This window comes from Pseudophryne corroboree, chromosome 2 (genome assembly GCF_028390025.1).
Source record: "Pseudophryne corroboree isolate aPseCor3 chromosome 2, aPseCor3.hap2, whole genome shotgun sequence".
Taxonomy (NCBI): Eukaryota; Metazoa; Chordata; class Amphibia; order Anura; family Myobatrachidae; genus Pseudophryne; species Pseudophryne corroboree.
The window spans coordinates 363,878,414-363,895,309 of record NC_086445.1 but is presented as its reverse complement, the minus strand read 5'-3'; positions in this window follow the sequence as shown (position 1 = coordinate 363,895,309).

Sequence of the window (16,896 nt, the reverse complement as noted above, 5' to 3'; positions counted from 1 at the left end):
TTTAAATTGAATAAATAAATAAATACACCAGTGAAGTGTTATAGAAATATATATATATATATATATATATATATATATATATAATCTGTAAATATAATTTCATTAATTTTAAAAAGACTTTTTACTTAAAAAGCAAATAATTATGTTAATAATAATAGTGACATTATACTAATTGTATATATTGAAATGACACCATCAGATAAATACTAAATATATTAAATAAAGTAAATAAATAAATCAGTATGTGGAGTCGACCGAGGGGAAAAAAACAGACACAATCAGGAGAGATATATTTAAACTCATCCAAAGTGTGCCTGTCGACCATCCGTCAACACCACACCCACAACCAAATATAATTTAACATATCATAAAATATACTATATACCAATCCTCTGTCAGCCTGAGACTCTCTGCATCACCTAACACTGCTCACCAATCACCAAGGACCAGGAAGTATAAGTCTGGAGACTGAGTTGGAAACTGGGCCAGTTCCTCGTGTCACACACAGCTCTGTGTGAGCCTTGAAGCTGAGCTCCCTAAAGGTAACCTTTGTACTTTAGTTCCTGTGAAAACTCTGTTCCCTTGTTACCCCGTTTGGTTTACTTTTGTGTTGCCACTGATATTCACGATTTCCACGAGTCTCAATGTAAAGGCACAGCTGCAGTGGTTCATCTTAAAGGCACAGTACTGTATTCCATAGTCTCAACTGAAAACCACAGCTGCCGTGTTTCATCTTTACTGCTGTTGTAGTTGTGATCTCCAGAGCTCCCGTATCCCCGTGGCTTCCGTTCCTCCAAGAACCTCTGTGCCTCAGCACATCCGTGCCTCAGCATCTCAGTGCCTCAGCACCACCGTGCCTCAGCACTTCCGTGCCTCAGCATCTCCGTGCCTCCAGCACCTCCGTGCCTCAGCACCACCATGCCTCAGCACCTCGGTGCCTCAGCACTTCCATGCCTCCAAGCACCTCAGTGTCTCCAGGCACTTCTGCACCTACAAGCACCTTGGTGCCTCCAAACACCTCAGTGCCTCCAGGCACTTCTGCACCTCCAAACACCTCAGTGCCTCCAAGCACCTCAGTGCCTCCTAGCACCTCAGTGCCTCCAAGCACCTCAGTGCCATCAAACACCCAGTGCTCACAAGCGTAGTTGGTGTCTCCAGCATCCGGTACTCCTTCATTCATTCCTCAGCACCTTTTCAAGTCCTGTCTTTCAGGAGACCTCCAGCATCCATACGTGCCTCCTGTCTGCCGACCAAATCCTGCATGAGGAAAACCTAGTTACGGCCATCTCTGCTGCGGTTCCTCTTCCCGGTCACCGACAGAAACCCCGAGCCCACAACACTCCCAAACCAGGTCAGTGAAAGTATTCACATAGTCCTCCAGTCGCCTGCACAGACTTCACTAACACCGGGTTCCCAAAACCACAGTCATGACAACCTCTTTTGCCTTTGAAGGCCATAGAAGAACCTTTGGTTTTGTTTTTAAACTTCGCTGTCCGAAAGGACTGCAGAGTTGGTGCAGTGTAGGATTTTTCTAACTGGGGGAGCTGCAGAAGGAAGATATATGTAGACTTATATGTAGATATCAACGTATCCAGTTCATCTCCAAAAAGGGCTTCACCTGTGAAAGGTAGGCTTTCCACGCCTTTCCTGGAATCAGCATCCGCAGTCCAATGGCGTAGCCACAAACCCCTGCATGCTGACACTGCAATGGCAGTGGTGTGTCCATTGAGTGAACCAATTTCCTTTATGGCCTCCACCATAAAGTTAGCAGAATCCTTTATATGCTGTAGGAGTAAAATTATCTCCCCCCTGGATAACGAATCTAACCCATCAATTAGATTACCTGACCATTTAGGCTGACAGCCTAGAAACCGATGCGTTAACTATCGGTGGGTTTTCCCATTTTTTACTGTCATCCTGAGGAAACGGGAAGGATGTGAGTAACCGTTTTGGGACCTGAAACTTCGTGTCAGGATTTACCCAAGTTGCTTCAAATAGGGAATTTAATTCCTTAGATGCAGGGAAAGTAGCTGAGGATTTCCTTTTCACATTAATATAAGATTCCTCATCGTCCTCTGATACCTTATCTACTAGCTTCTATCAGGGCCTGTATACCCTGCGACAAAGCTGCATCCCCCCCCCTCCCGAGTCCGCCTCACCCTCCTCCGGGTCTAATACATCATCATCAGTATCAGCCTGCATGATTTGGGCCAGAGTACACTTCTGTGGACAAATGATCTGGGTCTGAGACACTGGAATGACCACTGAATCTCTATTCATTAGGTCATCGACAGATTCCCTTGAGTATTGTTTCTCTTTCTCATTTTGGGATGATTTATTCGAAATATTTGAAATCATCCCTTTTACTGAATTTAACCATATTGGTTCAGAACCACTAGCCTGTGAATGTGTACTATCCTGAGTACACTGCAGAGATCCCCCAGATTGAGAAAAACACTCTGCTGTGCATGATATACACTCCTTTGACACAGTAAATGTGAGAGAATACACACACACACACACACACACACGCGCACACACACACACACACACACACACACAAACACACACACACAGGAAAATAGGGTAAAACACAGTTAACCCACACAGAGCCCTCTAGGGAGACACAGAGTATAATGGAGCCAGACACACAGCGCCCCTATAGCTAAATTAAAAGTTTAGCTGGGTTGCAAACTAAGTACCCTAAATAGGGTTTAGTTTACCAAATATTGCTCCCCATCCCTCTTGTTATGACCCCCTGGTACCACTGAGGTGCTCTGGAGTCCTTGTGGAGGAGCTGTGCTTCCCCGCCAGTCTGCCTGTGGATAGCTGCAGAGGGAAAATGGTGCTGGTGAGCTGCTGGATCCACTCATAGCGAAGCCCTTCCCCCCTAGTTGCACGCGGTCTTCCTGGTTTTTTTTTATACTGGCTGAGGTAATTTCTGATTTAGAGTGGGTTAAAACCCCTGTAGAATTGCTGCCAGTGTGGGTATATGTATGTTGTGTCTTCAGCTCGCCCCTCACAGCGGAACACACAGCACTCTGTATGCCTCTGAAGCCTAAAGCCGCAGTCTGCTTGTCAGCGCTGCGCTCCTACCCCTTGTGCCACCATTACAGCCGGCGACCCGCTAACCGGGACGCTGGCCACCTACTCACCACTCTTCTTGCTTCTGGCTCTGTTAGGGGAGGCTGCGTGCTGCGGGTCTGTACACTTGCCATGGTGGGGCTTGCAAATACGACACTCAGGAGCTCAGTGTCCTGTCAGCGGGAAACTGGACCATTAACCATAGGGAGGTTGGGCCGTTCCCCCCCTAAGTCCCATGAAGCAGGCAGGCTGGTGCCAGCCAGACCTGCCTGAAAACAACAAAACAGAAAATAAATGCAGAAAACTATTCAGGAGCTTCCCAATTGTGACCGCCTCCTCTGGGGCATAGAGGGAGGAGCCAGCCCACACTATCAATTTCTTAAAGTGCCCATGGCTCCTAGTGGACCCGTCTATACCACATGGTACTAATGTGGACCCCAGCATCCTCTAGGACGTAAGGGAAATGATATATAATGACAAGGTACCCACAGAATTATTAATTCATGTTCTTATGAAAATACCTGGCGAGGCAGCTGTTTTGGGTGCGCTACAAAGGTTACAATAGCTGGGATAAGCAATAGATGGAGATGTTATACATACTGTAGTGGGAGTTTAGAGCACGACCAGTGCCAGATTAAGGATCACTTGGGCCTGGAGCTAAAATTTGTGAAGGGCCTTTTGTGTATCATCGCAGATGTTGTGACCAGTGCTGCATGGGTGTGACGTGATGTGAGGGCATGATTAGTGCTGGGGCACTGAGGGGGGCATTGACCAGTATATCATATAGTGGAGGAGGCAGTAGATCAGATGTGTGCTGTGTTAGTTGCACTTTCCACCAATGACCTGCTTTTGTTACTATGCTTGCCTTGAGCCTGCTCACAGTCCCGAAAGAAATGCCAACACTTTCTGTCCCTTCCTCCCAGCATCATCTGCAAGACCAGTCTAAGCTGCACTGCAGAATGGCTGCCTGTCCTTAACTGAGGTGATTCAGTGAGCAGCAGCTTAGTGTGCAACGCAATAGTGCAGACAACGGACACCGGCACTGACATTGGCCCATGATGATTAGTAGTGTGCAGAGCCGTAACAATACATTTTAGAGTCCTGGACCAAAAGGAGCACCAGAGACATGGACAATGTCAATCCATGGTCAGGTGTATTTGTTGCTGCTGTATAACACTACCTCACCCAACTTTGAAATATTCTACACCTCTACTCCCTGACCACATAACTGACCCAATAGCATACCCCTCATTCACCAGCATGCACTGATCCATAACTGACACACAAATACCCTTTCCAAAATCTGGAAAAAAAAACACCACCAAAAGAGAATAGTATAACATTTTGCCCCGGATTTATCAAGCCTTGCAGAAGCTGGTTGGTTGGTACTTTAACACCGTAAAATGTATCACTCTCCAAGGCTTGATAAATCTGGGCCTTTATTTCTTAAATTAATTTTTCTTTCACTGGGGTCAATACAATTCAGCGCCTATTGAATAGCGCCAGGATGGAGCTCCCAGAGTTATTCAATTCAGCACGATGTGATGCCTGCAAAGAGGATTTCTTCTTGTGCGACCAGAAATCCGACAAAAGTACTGGCGCAATGCTGTTTTCTGTTTCCTGCCCTTAGCGCGGTGGAAACAGCATCGCACTAAGCACTTAGGTCAGAGAATGTCGGTTTTCACAACTAAACACCCTGTTTAGTCCGTGAGAACCGGCCTTCTCCAACATAACAGTGTGTTGAATTGAATGCCCTCCCCTCCAGTATATGTATTAGTGTGCCTCCTGCTCCCTAGTTAGTATGTGTATTAGTGTGCCCCCTCCTGTCCAGTATATGTATTAGTGTGCCCCCACTAGTCAGTATATATATATTAGTGTACCCCCCTAGTCCGTATATGTATTAGTGTGCCCCCTCCCCTCCAGTATATGTTTTAGTGTGCCCCCCAAGTCAGTATATATATATATATATATATTAGTGTGCCCCCCTACCCTCCAGTATATGTTTTAGTGTGCCACCCTAGTCAGTTTATATATCTTAATGTGTCCCCTCCCCTCCAGTATATGTATTAGTGTGCCCCCCAGTCAGTATATATATTAGTGTGCCCCTCCCCTCGAGTATATGTATTAGTGTGCCCCCCAGTCAGTATATATATATTAGTGTGCCCCCTCCCCTCCAGTATATGTATTAGTGTGCCCCCCCAGTCAGTATATATATTAGTGTGCCCCTCCCCTCCAGTATATGTATTAGTGTGCCCCCCAGTCAGTATATATATTAGTGTGCCCCTCCCCTCCAGTATATGTATTAGTGTGCCCCCCAGTCAGTATATATATTAGTGTGCCCCTCCCCTCGAGTATATGTATTAGTGTGCCCCCCCAGTCAGTATATATATTAGCGTGCCCCCTCCCCTCCAGTATATGTATTAGTGTGCCCCACAGTCAGTATATATATTAGTGTGCCCCTCCCCTCAAGTATATGTATTAGTGTGCCCCCCAGTTCAGTATATGTATTAGTGTGCCCCCCTAGTCAGTATAGGTATTAATGTACCCCATCCCCAGTCAGTATATATATTAGTGTGCCCCCTCCCCTCTGGTATATGTATTAGTGTGCCCCCTCCCCTCCAGTATATATATACTGTATTAGTGTGCCCCCTCCCCTCCAGTATATGTATTAGTGTGCCCCCCCTAGTCAGTATATGTATTAGTACTAGTATCCCCTAGTAGTTACCCTCTCTCTGCACTTGCTCCTCCGCCAGTCTCATCGTCCAGCGTCACAGCAGGTTACTGCCCCCTGAGTGACCAGTCACAGCAGCCACTAGCTCCCACGGCTTTTCCCTGACTGGTAGCCGGGCCGGCATACTGTACTGGTAGAGTCATGGCAGCAGCTCCGTGATGCTGCCGCTAGTGTAATGGGCCCTACACACTGGCTGATGATAGGTGTTCTCAGCAATAGGTGCAGCCTGCTCCCAGGTCTATAGTGTGCCGCCACCGTCATTGTGCTGCCCGTGCAGTGCACTAGGGTGACTCAGGAGACAGTCCTGTGTGTGGATAGGACAGCAGAAGACCGTGGTGCTGGGCGCTGGAGATGACAGGAGGAAAACAAAAAACATGTTCCTCTCATTGTTCCAGAACTTCATGCTGTTATGGGCCTATTTTGAGGCAGGCCCTGGAGCTGCAGCTCCACTCACCCCATTGTTAAACCGGCCCTGAGCACGACAAGAGCAGCACGGTGGCACCATGGTTAGCATTTTCATATTTTTATATTTCATATTTTTTATTCTACAACTTTACCTGATTAGTCACACTGTGTCAACCATATAATCATTATGTTTAATAAAAATGCACGTTATTATATGTTGCAAGTATTGATCATGAAAGGCTAAGAAGAATTTTAATTCATTTGGTAACTGTAATAAAGACAAAATCATAAAATGCATCAGGAATTCATATAGTCCTGACATCTGTCAAGAAACAGCTAAGGCCTGAAAAGCTAATTACAAGCATGAATTATTTTACTAGCGATCTCTTGCAATAAAACTACAGCATTAACCATCCTCCCATATGTTAATTCAAGAGCCTTAATTGAACAATTCCATTGCTCTACTAAAATGTTACATATAGGTTATATATTATACATAAAACCTAAAAAAATAAAATAAAACCAAGGTGATGAGGAGGTATGTTAATTTTTAAGGAAGAAATTGTTCTGCGTTATTTGCATCCTTCATCAAAGTAAAACATGAAAAACATCAGGTGTGAACTGAATACAGACTAGTGTCATTTGCATAACACTTTTTCCTGGTATGGGTTCTCATTGTATTATAATAAAGGATCAATTGTAAATGGATTTTCTGACTTAAGTTATCACATACTTGGCATTACGATGAGTTCAACAAATGAAATATTTACATTTCATATGGTATAATATGACGGAAAAAGGATACACTTTGGAGCCTATTCAATTCCCCTTTTTTACTGTGTAAAGATTTTTCCTTTTCACACCATTCACTATCCTGATTTATAGCATATGCACAGAAAATAGGCTTTTCACATACCGAGACTCTACCTGCTGAAAGCATTGACTGCATATATGCTTATTCTTATTATTACATTTTATTTATAAGGTGCCACAGGTGTTTCGCAGCGCCGTCATACGGCAGACATTAGAACAACACAGTAATATCCATTATTCAAATTACTCCGCACAGTAGCAACACTTATACACATTACACCAAGTATGGTTTATTGTTGCCAATATGGATGTTAAAGTCACCGAGGATGATAGAGGGGAGGTCAGAGGAGAGGAAATGGGGAAGCAAGGCTGTTACCATCAGCTCAAGTTATTTGGAGGCATGTTTGAATGGTGAGGGAAAAATGCCAGTAGAAAGTGATAGTTTGAAGAGATGAGCAAGGTGGGAGCAGGCAGTGGGGGAGAGGGAGCAGAGGAGGCGGGAAGGGGGTCCAGAGGGGCAGGTGAAGGGAGGAGAGGGTAAGATAAGGGAGTGGACTTCCTTGTCTGTGGTGGAGCAGAAGGAACGCAAGGTGGAATAGCTGGAGGGGGCAGCGGGGCTGATGAGGGGAGACTTCATGATGGACTGCTTCAATTTTGGTGGAAAAAAAGGAGGCAAAGTCAGTGGCAGGGTGGGAGGATGGAGGGAAGGGGAGGGGGGGGCGAAGGATAGTGTTGAAACTATGAGAGAGGTGCTGGGGACTGGAGGACTGAAAAGAGATAAGTGAGCTGTAGTAAGAGAGAGTATACTTGAAATGGAGGAAGTTCACCAGAGAGCGAGATTTTCTCCAGAGATGCTCAGCAGTGCATGAGCATTTTTGCTGGGACTGGGTCAGTTTGGAGTGCCAGGATTGGGGTTTAGAAAAACGGAGAAGGACAGAGGAGATGGGGGCTCAGAATTGAGTGCAAAGTTTAAATGGAGTTATAAAAGGAGGCCACCTGGTTGGGGCAAGCTATGGTGGATAGGGGAGAAAGGAGAGTATTGAGGGAGGACAGTGGGGTCAAGAGACCTGAACTTGCTTCTGTTGACTGTTGGTTTGGCCGTGGGGAGGAGACGAGGAGATAAGAGACTAAAAGAGAGTAGATGATGGTCAGAGAGGGGGAATGGAGAGTTTGAGAAGTCAGATCACACCCGTGGGTGATGACAAGGTCAAGGTAGTGGCCCAGACTGTGCGTTGAGGTAGAGGTCCAATGAGATAGGCAAAAGAAAGAAGAGAGGGCAAGAAGATTAGTGGATGTCAATACGAATATTAAAGTCACCGAGGATGATAGAGGGGAGGTCAGAGGAGAGGAAGCTGGTAAGCAAAGTGGTCAATGAATGGGGAGGAGCAGTAGATGACCATAGAGGTGGATGAGGTAGAAGATGAGGATAGAGTGAACCTCAAAGGTGGAGAAAATGAGGGAGGGTTTAGGTGGGATGACACGAAAAGGTGCAGTTTGGGGAGAGAAGGATTCCCACTCCGCCAATTATGAGGTTGTCAGGTCTGACAGAGTGGGTGAAGGAGAAGACCCTATAGGAGAGGGCAGCAGGGGAGGTGGACTCAGAGGAGGAGAGACAGATTTTGGTGATGGTGAGAGGGGCAAGAGAGTGGGACATTGAGGAAGAAGTTGTTTATAACTTGTTGCAGATTGATCTGCCATTCCAAAGTGCACATTAGAGATGTGCACAGAAATTTTTTCGGGTTTTGTGTTTTGGTTTTGGATTCAGTTCCGCGGCCGTGTTTTGGATTCGGACGCGTTTTGGCAAAACCTCCCTGAAATTTTTTTGTCGGATTCGGGTGTGTTTTGGATTCGGGTGTTTTTTTCAAAAACCCCTCAAAAACAGCTTAAATCATAGAATTTGGGGGTCATTTTGATCCCATAGTATTATTAACCTCAATAACCATAATTTCCACTCATTTCCAGTCTATTCTGATCACCTCACACCTCACAATATTATTTTTAGTCCTAAAAATCCTAGGTCGCTGGATGACTAAGCTAAGCGACCCAAGTGGGCGGCACAAACACCTGGCCCATCTAGGAGTGGCACTGCAGTGTCAGACAGGATGGCACTTAAAAAAAATTAGCCCCAAACATCACATGATGCAGAGATAAATAAATAAAAAAAGAGGTGCAAGATGGAATTGTCCTTGGGCCCTCCCACCCACCCTTATGTTGTATAAACAGGACATGCACACATTAACAATCCCATCATTTCAGCCACAGGGTCTGCCACACGACTGTGGCTGAAATGACTGGTTGGTTTGGGCACCCACCAAAAAAGAAGCAATCAATCTCTCCTTGCACAAACTGGCTCTACAGAGGCGAGATGTCGACCTCCTCCTCATCGTCTGATTCATCACCCCTTTCACTGTGTACATCCCCCTCCTCACAGAGTATTAATTCGTCCCCACTGGAATCCACCGTCTCAGGTCCCTGTGTACTTTATGGAGGTAATTGCTGATGAATGTCTCCACGGAGGAATTGATTATAATTCATTTTGATGAACATCATCTTCTCCACATTGGGGGTAATTCCAAGTTGATCGCAGCAGGAATTTTTTTTAGCAATTGGGCAAAACAATGTGCACTGCAGGGGAGGCAGATTTAACATGTGCAGAGAGAGATAGATTTGGGTGTGGTGTGTTCAATCTGCAATCTAATTTGCAGTGTAAAAATAAAGCAGCCAGTATTTACCCTGCACAGAAATATAATAACCCACCCAAATCTAACTCTTTTTGCACATGTTATATCTGCCTCCCCTGCAGTGCACATGGTTTTGCCCAACTGCAAAAAAAATTCCTGCTGCGATCAACTTGGAATTACCCCCATTTTCTGGAAGTAACCTCGTACGCCGATTGCTGACAAGGTGACCGGCTGCATTAAACACTCTTTCGGAGTACACACTGGAGGGGTGGGGGGGCGGGGGAGCAACTTAGGTAAAATAAAGCCAGTTTGTGCAAGGGCCTCCAAATTGCCTCTTTTTCCTGCCAGTATACGTATGGACTGTATGACGTGCCTACTTGGATGCGATCACTTATATAATCCTCCACCATTCTTTCAATGGTGACAGAATCATATGCAGAGACAGTAGACGACATGTCACTAATTGTTGGCAGGTCCTTCAGTCCGGACCAGATGTCAGCACTCGCTCCAGACTTTCCTGCATCACAGCCAGTGGGTGGGCTTGGAATTCTTAGCCTTTTCCTTGCAGCCTCAGTTGCAGGAGAATGTGAAGAAGGAGCTGTTGACGGGTCACGTTCCGCTTGACTTGACAAGTGTCTCACCAGCAGGTCTTTGAACATGTGAAGACTTGTGTCTGCCGGAAAGAGAGACACAATGTAGGCTTTAAACCTAGGATCGAGCACGGTGGCTGTGAATCCTGGTTAAGCAAATGAAGGGCTCCATCCACAAGTCCCACATGCCTAGCAGAATCGCTCCATTTTAGCTCCTCCTTCAATCTCTCCAGCTGTTTCTGCAAAAGCCTGATGAGGGGAATGACCTGACTCAGGCTGGCAGTGACTGAACTGACTTCACGTGTGGCAAGTTCAAAGGGTTGCAGAACCTTGCACAACGTTGAGATCATTCTCCACTGCGCTTGAGTCAGGTGCATTCCCCCTCCTTTGCCTATATCGTAGGCAGATGTATAGGCTTGAATGGCCTTTTGCTGCTCCTCCATCCTCTGAAGCATATAGAGGGTTGAATTCCACCTCGTTACCACCTCTTGCTTCAGATGATGACGGGGCAGGTTCAGGAGTGTTTGCTGGTGGTCCAGTCTTCGGCACGCAGTGGCTGAATGCCGAAAGTGGCCCGCAATTGTTCAGGCCACCGACAGCATCTCATGCACACCCCTGTAATTTTTACATTTTAAATTCTGCACCACCAAATTCAATGTATGTGCAAAACATGGGACGTGCTGGAATTTGCCCACATGTAATGCATGCACAATATTGGTGGCGTTGTCCGATGTCACAAATCCCCAGGAAAGTCCAATTGGGGTAAGCCATTCTGTGATGATGTTCCTCAGTTTCCGTTAGAGGTTGTCAGCTGTGTGCCTCTTATGGAAAGCGGTGATACAAAGCGTAGCCTGCCTAGGAACGAGATGGCGTTTGCGAGATGATGCTTCTGGTGCCGCCGCTGCTGTTCTTGCTGCGAGAGGCAATACATCTACCCAGTGGGCTGTCACAGTCATATAGTCCTGAGTCTGCCCTGCTCCACTTGTCCACATGTCCGTGGTTAAGTGGACATTGGGTACAACTGCATTTTTTAGGACACTGGTGACTCTTTTTCTGACGTCTGTGTACATTCTCGGTATCGCCTGCCTAGAGAAATGGAACCTAGATGGTATTTGGTACCGGGGACACACTACCTCAAGCACTTCTCTAATTTCCTGTAAATTAACGGTGGATACCGGACACACGTTTAACACCAACACAGCTGCCAAGACCTGAGTTATCCGCTTTGCAGCAGGATGACTGCTGTGATATTTCATCTTCCTCGCAAAGGACTGCTGGACAGTCAATTGCCTACTAGAAGTAGTACAAGTGGTCTTCCGACTTCCCCTCTGGGATGACGATCGCCTCCCAGCAGCAACAGCAGCGCCAGCAGCAGTAGGCGTTACACTCAAGGATCCATCGGAGGAATCCCATTTAGGAGAGGACTCGTCAGACTTGTCAGTGACATGGCCTGCAGGACTATTGGCGTTCCTGTCTAAGGAGGAAATTGACACTGAGGGAGTTGGTGGTGTGGTTTGCAGGAGCTTGGGTACAAGAGGAAGGGATTTAGTTGTCAGTGGACTGCTTCCGCTGTCACCCAAAGTTTATGAACTTGTCAATGACTTCTGATGAATGCTCTCCAGGTGACGTATAAGGGAGGATGTTCCTAGGTGGTTAACGTCCTTACCCCTACTTATTACAGCTTGACAAAGGCAACACACAGCTTGACACCTGTTGTCCGCATTTCTGTTAAAATAATTCCACACCGAAGAGGTGATTTTTTTTTTGTCATTTGACCAGGCATGTCAATGGCCATATTCATCCCACGGACAACAGGTGTCTCCCCGGGTGCCTGACTTAAACAAACCACATCACCATCAGAATCCTCCTTGTCAATTTCCTCCTAGGCGCCAGCAACACCCATTTCCTCATCCTAGTGTACTTCAACAGTGACATCTTCAATTTGACTATCAGGAACTGGACTGTGGGTGCTCCTTCCAGCACTTGCAGGGGGCGTGCAAATGGTGGAAGGCGCTACCTCTTCCCATCCAGTGTTGGGAAGGTCAGGCATTGCAACCGACACAATTGGACTCTCCTTGGGAATTTGTGATTTAGAAGAACGCACAGTTCTTTGCTGTGCTTTTGCCAGCTTAAGTCTTTTCATTTTTCTAGTGGGAGGATAAGTGCTTCCATCCTCATGTGAAGCTGAACCACTAGCCATGAACATAGGCCAGGGCTTTAGCCGTTCCTTGCCACTCCGTGTCGTAAATGGCATATTGGCAAGTTTACGCTTCTCATCAGACGCTTTTACTTTAGATTTTTGGGTCATTTTACTGAACTTTAGTTTTTTTGATTTTACATGCTCTCTACTATGACATTGGGCATCGGCCTTGGCAGACGATGTTGATGGCATTTCATCGTCTCGGCCATGACTAGTGGCAGCAGCTTCAGTACGAGGTGGAAGTGGATCTTGATCTTTCCCTATTTTACCCTCCACATTTTTGTTCTCCATTTTTTAATGTGTGGAATTATATGCCAGTAATATATCAATAGCAATGGCCTACTGTACTGTACTATATATGTATACTGCTGGTCACCAAAATGCTGCACTGTCCTACTATATACTGCTCACAATAATGCAGCACAGAGATAGTATACTTGACACAGAGCTGCAAGATACAGCAATGGCCTACTGTACTGTACTGTACTATATATGTATAATGCTGGTCACCAAAATGCTGCACTGTCCTACTATATACTGCTCACAATAATGCAGCACAGAGAAAGTATACTTGACACAGAGCTGCAGGATACAGCAATTGCCTACTGTACTGTACTATATATGTATACTGCTGGTCACCAAAATTCTGCACTGTCCTACTATATACTGCTTACAATAATGCATCACAGAGATAGTATACTTGACACAGAGCTGCAGGATACAGCAATTGCCTACTGTACTGTACTATATATGTATACTGCTGGTCACCAAAATGCTGCACTGTCCTACTATATACTGCTTACAATAATGCATCACAGAGATAGTATACTTGACACAGAGCTTCAAGATACAGCAATGGCCTACTGTACTGTACTATATATGTATACTGCTGGTCAACAAAATGCTGCACTGTCCTACTATATACTGCTCACAATAATGCAGCACAGAGATAGTATACTTGACACAGAGCTGCAAGATACAGCAATGGCCTACTGTACTGTACTATGTATGTATATTGCTGGTCACCAAAATGCTGCACTGTCCTACTATATACGGCTCACAATAATGCAGCACAGAGATAGTATACTTGACACAGAGCTGCAAGATACAGCAATGGCCTACTGTACTGTACTATATATATGTATACTGCTGGTCACCAAAATGCTGCACTGTCCTACTATATACTGCTCACAATAATGCAGCACAGAGATAGTAAACTTGACACAGAGCTGTAAGATACAGCAATGGCCTACTGTACTATATATGTATACTGCTGGTCACCAAAATGCTGCACTGTCCTACTATATACTGCTCACAATAATGCAGCACAGAGATAGTATACTTGACACAGAGCTGCAAGATACAGCAATGGCCTACTGTACTGTACTATATATATGTATACTGCTGGTCACCAAAATGCTGTACTGTCCTACTATATACTGCTCACAATAATGCAGCACAGAGATAGTATACTTGACACAGAGCTGCAAGATACAGCAATGGCCTACTGTACTATATATGTATACTGCTGGTCACCAAAATGCTGCACTGTCCTACTATATACTGCTCACAATAATGCAGCTCAGAGATAGTATACTTGACACAGAGCTGCAAGATATAGCAATGGCCTACTGTACTGTACTATATATGTATACTGCTGGTCACCAAAATGCTGCACTGTCCTACTATATACTGCTCACAATAATGCAGCACAGCGATAGTATACTTGACACAGAGCTGCAAGATACAGCAATGGCCTACTGTACTGTACTATGTATGTATATTGCTGGTCACAAAATGCTGCACTGTCCTACTATAAACTGCTTACAATAATGCATCACAGATATAGTATACTTGACACAGAGCTGCAAGATACAGCAATGGCCTACTGTACTGTACTATATATATGTATACTGCTAGTCACCAAAATGCTGCACTGTCCTACTATATACTGCTCACAATAATGCAGCACAGAGATAGTATACTTGACACAGAGCTGTAAGATACAGCAATGGCCTACTGTACTGTACTATGTATGTATATTGCTGGTCACCAAAATGCTGCACTGTCCTACTATATACTGCTCACAATAATGCAGCACAGAGATAGTATACTTGACACAGAGCTGCAAGATACAGCAATGGCCTACTGTACTGTACTATATATATGTATACTGCTGGTCACCAAAATGCTGTACTGTCCTACTATATACTGCTCACAATAATGCAGCACAGAGATAGTATACTTGACACAGAGCTGCAAGATACAGCAATGGCCTACTGTACTATATATGTATACTGCTGGTCACCAAAATGCTGCACTGTCCTACTATATACTGCTCACAATAATGCAGATCAGAGATAGTATACTTGACACAGAGCTGCAAGATATAGCAATGGCCTACTGTACTGTACTATATATGTATACTGCTGGTCACCAAAATGCTGCACTGTCCTACTATATACTGCTCACAATAATGCAGCACAGCGATAGTATACTTGACACAGAGCTGCAAGATACAGCAATGGCCTACTGTACTGTACTATGTATGTATATTGCTGGTCACAAAATGCTGCACTGTCCTACTATAAACTGCTTACAATAATGCATCACAGATATAGTATACTTGACACAGAGCTGCAAGATACAGCAATGGCCTACTGTACTGTACTATATATATGTATACTGCTAGTCACCAAAATGCTGCACTGTCCTACTATATACTGCTCACAATAATGCAGCACAGAGATAGTATACTTGACACAGAGCTGTAAGATACAGCAATGGCCTACTGTACTGTACTATGTATGTATATTGCTGGTCACCAAAATGCTGCACTGTCCTACTATATACTGCTCACAATAATGCAGCACAGAGATAGTATACTTGACACAGAGCTGCAAGATACAGCAATGGCCTACTGTACTGTACTATATATATGTAAACTGCTGGTCACCAAAATGCTGTACTGTCCTACTATATACTGCTCACAATAATGCAGCACATAGATAGTATACTTGACACAGAGCTGCAAGATACAGCAATGGCCTACTGTACTATATATGTATACTGCTGGTCACCAAAATGCTGCACTGTCCTACTATATACTGCTCACAATAATGCAGCTCAGAGATAGTATACTTGACACAGAGCTGCAAGATATAGCAATGGCCTACTGTACTGTACTATATATGTATACTGCTGGTCACCAAAATGCTGCACTGTCCTACTATATACTGCTCACAATAATGCAGCACAGCGATAGCATACTTGACACAGAGCTGCAAGATACAGCAATGGCCTACTGTACTGTACTATGTATGTATATTGCTGGTCACAAAATGCTGCACTGTCCTACTATAAACTGCTTACAATAATGCATCACAGATATAGTATACTTGACACAGAGCTGCAAGATACAGCAATTGCCTACTGTACTGTACTATATATATGTATACTGCTAGTCACCAAAATGCTGCACTGTCCTACTATATACTGCTCACAATAATGCAGCACAGAGATAGTATACTTGACACAGAGCTGCAAGATACATCAATGGCCTACTGTACTGTACTATATATGTATACTGCTGGTCACCAAAATGCTGCACTGTCCTACTATATACTGCTCACAATAATGCAGCACAGAGATAGTATACTTGACACAGAGCTGCAAGATACAGCAATGGCCTACTGTAATGTACTATATATGTATACTGCTGGTCACAAAAATGCTGCACTGTCCTACTATATACTGCTCACAATAATGCAGCACATAGATAGTATACTTGACACAGAGCTGAAAGATACAGCAATGGCCTACTGTACTGTACTATATGTATACTGCTGGTCACCAAAATGCTGCACTGTCCTACTATATACTGCTCACAATAATGCAGCACAGAGATAGTATACTTGACACAGAGCTGCAAGATACAGCAATGGCCTACTGTACTGTAGTATATATGTATACTGCTGGTCACCAAAATGCTGCACTGTCCTACTATATACTGCTCACAATAATGCAGCACAGAGATAGTATACTTGACACAGAGCGGCAAGATACATCAATGGCCTACTGTACTGTACTATATGTATACTGCTGGTCACCAAAATGCTGCACTGTCCTACTATATACTGCTCACAATAATGCAGCACAGAGATAGTATACTTGACCCAGAGCTGCAAGATACTGTAATGGCCTACTGTACTCTAGTATATATGTATACTGCTGGTCACCAAAATGCTGCACTGTCCTACTATATACTGCTCACAATAATGCAGCACAGAAATAGTAGACTTGACACAGAGCAGCAAGATACAGCAATGCCCTAATGTACTGTACTACTATAATTATATACTGGTGGTCCCCTGTCCCCACAATGCAGCAGAC